Below are 6482 nucleotides of genomic sequence, written 5' to 3'. Positions count from 1 at the left end.
TATTTTTGATATTTGTTTCTTTTTTGGGTTTTTTGGTAATTTATAATTTCTAGCTAAATATTCTAGTTTTCCACAATCATAACAAGTACATTCTTTTATAGATTTCTTTTTTCTATATGGTCTTTTATGTTTATAATTTTTTACATAATATCTTTTTCTTGGTTTCTTATATTTATATTTTGATTTTTTGTATTTCTTATGTCTTTTTCTTTTCTAATAATATCTTTCTTCACATCCAAATTGAGGTGCTATTTTATCTTTGCAACATGCTAAATTTCTTATTAATATTTTTTTCATTTTTATTTCTTCTCTATATTTTTCACATAGATTTCAATATCATCGTTGTAAAAATTTTATTCTTGCTCCTAGGGTATCTATTATTTTTGCTTCATCCCAACTCTTTATTATTTTTGAACTAAATGGTTCAAGTAATTTACTAAAATATAGTCTTCTTATTTCTTTTCTTTCTTCTATATTATATGTTCCTTTATAATAATATTCTTTAAATGCGCATGTATACTCATCTATATAACACATATTACATATTGCTAGTTTTAACATTAAATTTCTATTTATATCTTTTTCTTTATTTTGTTCTTTTTCTTCTGTTGTCATACTACTAAATTCATCTCTTATAGCTATTTCATATTTTTTTAATATTTCTGTTGGTAGTATTTTAGTAGTTGTTGATTTTCCTTCTTGTTTTATTATCAGATCTTAGTACTTTTTTACTTGCTTCAGCTAGGTTTAAAAACCATAATTTTACCTTTTCTATATATTCTGGTGTGTTTGCTGTATCTATTTTATTATCTAATAGTTGTTTTGACATGTATCCTACCCATAGTTGTATTATTTTATTTATGTCTATTACAAAGTCTAAATCTAAAAAGTTGTAATTAATTATTTATTTTAGTGTCCATTTATTATATTCATCCTTTGGATTATATCTTTTAAACTTACTTTTATAATTATATGTTGGTTTTCTTATTTTTGATGTACTAAGTATTATACTTTTATCTAGAGTACTTATTATATTTTTATCTAGAGTACTTACTTCTGTATTTATTAGTTCTAGATTTTCTTTATTAATTACTTCTTGTTTTTCATTAATTTCTAGTTTTCCTATGTTTTCTAGAATTTTCGTATATGTTTCACTATTTTTCAAATCATAATTATTTGTTTCTTCAGCATCCATTGTATTTATTTCTAATTCACTGGTTTCTGGTTCTTTATTTTTTATTTTTTATTTTTTCTTTAAATTAATTTATCTCGTTTAATAATTTTTGTTATTTATCTTTTTCTTATTTTTCTTTCTGTCTCTTTTCATATAAATCTTTTAGCATTTGTAGTTCTTTTTCTAATTCAGAAATCCTACTATTTTTCGTATTTCTTTTGTGGTTTATTTTTTTATTTTATCTATTTCCTTTTTTTTTGTCTATCTCTTCGTTTTCTCTTTCTATTCTTACCATGGCTGCCAACTTATCTTCTAATTTTAATTCTTATTTTTCTAACATTAAATATAAATGTTCACCTATTTTCTTATATCTTCTTCCTAAATTAGATAATACTATTTTTATTTTTAATCCTTCATGATTTTCGTATGTTTTTTCATCTATTATAAATTCTTCTTTGTTCATTTTATTTAAATGCATATGTGTTATGTTGATATATATATTCTAGACTATCTATTGTTGATTCTAAATTTGATATTTCTTCTTTTTGTGCATTTATTGAATTTTTACTAACTTCGACAATTATGTTATACTGTAATCTTTCTATCCTTATTTTTAATTCTTTACGTTTTTCAGGTATTATTTGTTTTAATTCTTTATATTTTTGTAATTTCTATACGTTATTCATCTAAACAATATTTATAATATTTTGGTGGATATCTAAATCTAATTTTATCATAATTAATAAATTAATCAAATAAATTTAAATATATACTACTTCCGATAACTTTAAACAACATAGGCTTTGATACCAATTATAGAGGGTATATTCTAATATGTTGATCAAAGTTTGAATTGTTCACTTTCGAAAAGAAAATTGTAACAAGTAAAGAAAAAAGATGGGGCAGTGCTGTTTTCTTTGTGTATTATATATCTTTTATAATTCATAAATTTTTTGATGATAAAAAAAAAATATGTAATTTATCTCGTGGGGCGATATGAGAGTGAAAAAATAATAGAGAAATAAGAATGAGATAGAGTTCTAAAACGCTAATTACTGACTGTCCGTAATTAATATATCATCATGTCTTAGATTTTTTTCTAGGACGTGACTCTGTGACCTAACGGGTTGCCCTTGCCCTTTAATGTGCTTAGCTAAATAGAGCACTTGAGCTAATTCGTATTGAATTCTGACTCAAAAGTCTTAGTATGTGACTGGAGAACACAAATGTTGCTCCTATCATTGCAAATTTACTGTTCTCGTGTATTTCCCTTAGAGATATGAAAAGTCAATTGACCTTTATAAATTTTCAAGATCTGAGTATGATAGGTGTTTATTAGACTAAGGATAGTGCGAAATGATCATAATTATTTGGCCATAATTTGTCATAATTGTGAAAAGACTTTAATAGCCTTTTCTTGTAAAAACAATAATAAATCTTTTGTTATTTTCAAAATTGAAAAAGTCAATTGCAACATTAATTCTTTAACAGCTAAGAATATCAAGGGTTTATTACTCTTTTGTGCATTCTCCGATTTGGGATGCAATAATGAAATTTCTATACTTTTCCCTTTTGTAAAAATTAAGTTTTCTAATTTGATTGCTATATCAATTAATTATTAATTATTTTTCTTAAATAATTTCATTGTCACTTTTTTGGGACAAAATTTCATTGTCACTTATTACTGTGAATGTGGAGTTAAAGCTACCATATTAGAATAATTATTACTATATGTCTTAAGGAACTTTAAATGTTTTTAATTTTCTATTTAAGTTATTAATGTATATTGTATGGTGTTATCTTCACAATTAAAAACAGTTAAAATTTTGATATATTTTGATTTATTCAGATCTACTTGGAAGTAAAAAATGGTCCAATATATACTAAAAAAAGATCAATTAGGGCATTATTATCCATAATAAACTTTTTCATAGCTTTATCATGTATGTTGTATATACATATATTAATCATATATAGATGTAAACATATAGCTATATATTAATATTATGTCGTTTGAATCTATAATATATTAAAAGTATGAAGGAGTTAGAAATATTGTTTAAATATTTTACCCTTTATTAAAAGACCCCTCTTTAGAAAAAATTGCATTTTCACCTTTTTTCTATTATTTTAGTACTATTAAATATTGACTATATTATCAAGAGAAAAAAATTCCTCATAAAATTAAGATTCCCTTTCCACCGTCTAAAAAAGTTAATCATCTCTAATTAAAAGAGGACAACCCAAAAATCCCAAAAAAATATTCAAAAATAAAAAAAATTTCCTTCCTTGACAGGAAACCAAAAAATAGTAATAAAAAAATTCAAACGTGAAATCAAAAATATAATATAATTTTATATATATAGTAACTCTAGCAAGTAACTTTATATTTTCTTTGTTTTTTTGTCGTCAAAGTGTTGAATTATTTTGTATATTAACTATGTGTTTTTACTTTGTCATATAATTTTAGAGAGCTCAATTAGCTGGATTTAATCGTTACGATAATAAATTCATTGATTCGATGTTTTTCAATGGTTAGTTTAGTGAACTCAAATTTTTAGAAGTTGATATTGATATCTATTGACCTTTGAACTAGAAAATCATATTAGATTTGTGTGGAATCATATTAGAGTTGGTAAGCGGTAAATTCAAAATGAATTTATTTCCTTGTCAACTCCTCAAAAACGTGTTCTAATAAAACATGAGTACTACTTTTTTTGTTTAATTTGGAATTTTATTAATCACATTCAAATAATGTCCAAACACAAATGGGCTAACCCATTTAAAATTACACAAAATGAAAAAAATGAAAAACATCTACTCGTCCCTACTGACCTGGCCTAACCCGGGTCCAAATACAAACAACATATATACCCTAAGTAGGGTTTCCAAAAAAATCTAGTATCCATTTCAGCTTCCTCCTTACGCCTCTCACTGCAGCCATGCTTCTCTTCACTAATTTCAGCTTCCATCTTCGCATACTTTGGGTGATTAATGTTGTGCCTCCATGGTCTTTGTTGTCATCTTTTATCAGCTTGCAGAAGTGAGTCTTATTTCCTTCTAATTTATTTAATATGCTTTTCTTCATGTTATTGATTTGTTATTTCTGACCCTTGATTTAGTTGTGTTCTCCTATGGATGAGATGATGTTCTTCTTTTTGTACTATTATGAGGGATCTAGTTAGTTGAGATCTGCTATCATATCCATGTGGGTTTATTGTTATCTCTCCTCTTTTCTTACTTTTGATTTTTGTAACTGATGTGTACTCTTGCTCTTGTTTCATAGATATTGCTAGGATGAAGATAATGGGATGCTTGGACCCACACATATTCAGATATTAGCATCTTTCTCAGATTTATAAAGCTAAAAATGGCTCGCAGACCCTTCCATGTTACTTAGACTCCTTTTTGTTTGATGATATAGACTAGACTAGCTAGCTGGTTCACTCTTTTTGATGCCGTAATGGTTTGTAAATATGTTCCATGTAGTACTTTCAACTTTAGCCTTCCCGGCCCCTTCACCCCTTTTATGGTGATAGTCTTAAATATGGACATTGAAATTTATCACTGTTTATTATGCACTTTTCTCTTGTTTCTAGCTGCTGAAAGCTTGTATGTATGAATGCTTCTGTGTCTATTGCTAAGTTAGCAAAGTAGTCATCTAGCTAATTTCCCATTCTATATATATGTTGATATTGCACTTGTAATCATTCAATGATCTGATTTACCTATTTAACTATGTTCCATGGACATGACCACTTTTCTGTTAAAATCTTCTACATGGTTAAAGAGTCAGTCTGAATAATCACCTTGTTGCTCTGTGTCTGTTTACAATGATTGGCTACTTGTAGTATTTCTATTGCTTCTTCTTGTACACTATCAGCATCTTCAATAGGTGCTCCTTGAGCATATAGTAGATCTCCCTGCACATCTCTTAGACAAAAAACAATTAAACTTCCTCCTGAACTGCCTCTAGCTGCTCCATTTGTATTGTATTTTACCCAGTCCTCTTTAGGTGCCTCCCATAGTACTTTAGTCACCTTGATATGTACTTTAAGCTTTGCAAACTCCTTTAGTATATCTGGCCCCTCAATTGGGAATTCTAATATTGGCTTCCTCACCTTCAATAACATTCTCAAACTTCTTGTAATATTGTATATAACTCTCAGCCCTATTATATGTTTGCCTTCATGCTTCAAATTGTTTCTTCATTTTCATAATTTTCACAATAATACTAGGTAAAGCATAATAGTATACGTTCTCCCTTTGCTTCACCTTTGTAGTCCACCATGTGAGAATTGTCTCTCTTAAGCTCAAGCCTTGGATATTTATTCCTACAAAAGACGAAAATAGGACCATGTCCTATTATCAATAAAAGATCTTCTGAATACATGTGTCACATTTTCCACTGATGGTCCGTCACAACACCAATATTTTGAAGGTCCCTATACTCTCCATATCCTCATGTCATTATCTACAAGAATTCTTTCTTTCCACAATCTCCACATAAAAAAGCATATTTTAAAGTGTAAAGCCTTTATCCATATACTTTTGTATGTTTTGTTTACATTCTCCTTATGTCTGATATATTTCCAAGCTGACTTTACTGAAAATTGTCTTGTTGCTTCAATACTCCAAATAGGACTGTCCCCATCTTCTTCACTAGGTGGATGAATCTTATGCAAAATATGGTCAGCTATATCTTCTGGAAAATCTTTAATTACTTGCTCTTTACATCTTTCATTATCTGCTAAGTCACTAACCACCTGATATTCCCCCTTCTCCTCTAAACTATCCCTCATCACTAAGTATAAGTCACCTTGTAATGTTCAATTAACCAACTAAATATTTGAATTCCTTTTCCTGATTTACCATACAATCAAATGCTCTACTAGATCCCTCGCTATTAACATTTTCTTCCATACTTTAGATCCACCTACACTCTTTCTCCATATGACCAGCTTAGGATGTTCCTTTTTACAATATTTATTAAATATATAGCTACTCCAAATTGATTTTGTAGTTTTGAAATTCCACCACAGTTTATAAAAAGGATCCATAGAGATGTATGTTACCTTTGTAAAACCCAATCCTCCTTCTTCTTCAGGTAAACATATTGTCTGCCAGTTAACCCAATGCCTCCCTTTATCCCCCATATTGCTACTCCAAAAGAATTAAGCTAGTACTCTCTGAATTGTATTTATCACATTTAGAGGAGGATTCATTGCTGATAAATAGTGAATAGGAATGCTTTGAAGGACATTCTTAATCAAAATTGTTCTTCCTCCAAATGATAGAAGCTTTCCTT

Source organism: Capsicum annuum, chromosome 12 (assembly GCF_002878395.1).
Source record: "Capsicum annuum cultivar UCD-10X-F1 chromosome 12, UCD10Xv1.1, whole genome shotgun sequence".
In the NCBI taxonomy this organism is placed as follows: Eukaryota; Viridiplantae; Streptophyta; class Magnoliopsida; order Solanales; family Solanaceae; genus Capsicum; species Capsicum annuum.
Note: the sequence above shows the minus strand (reverse complement) of the source record.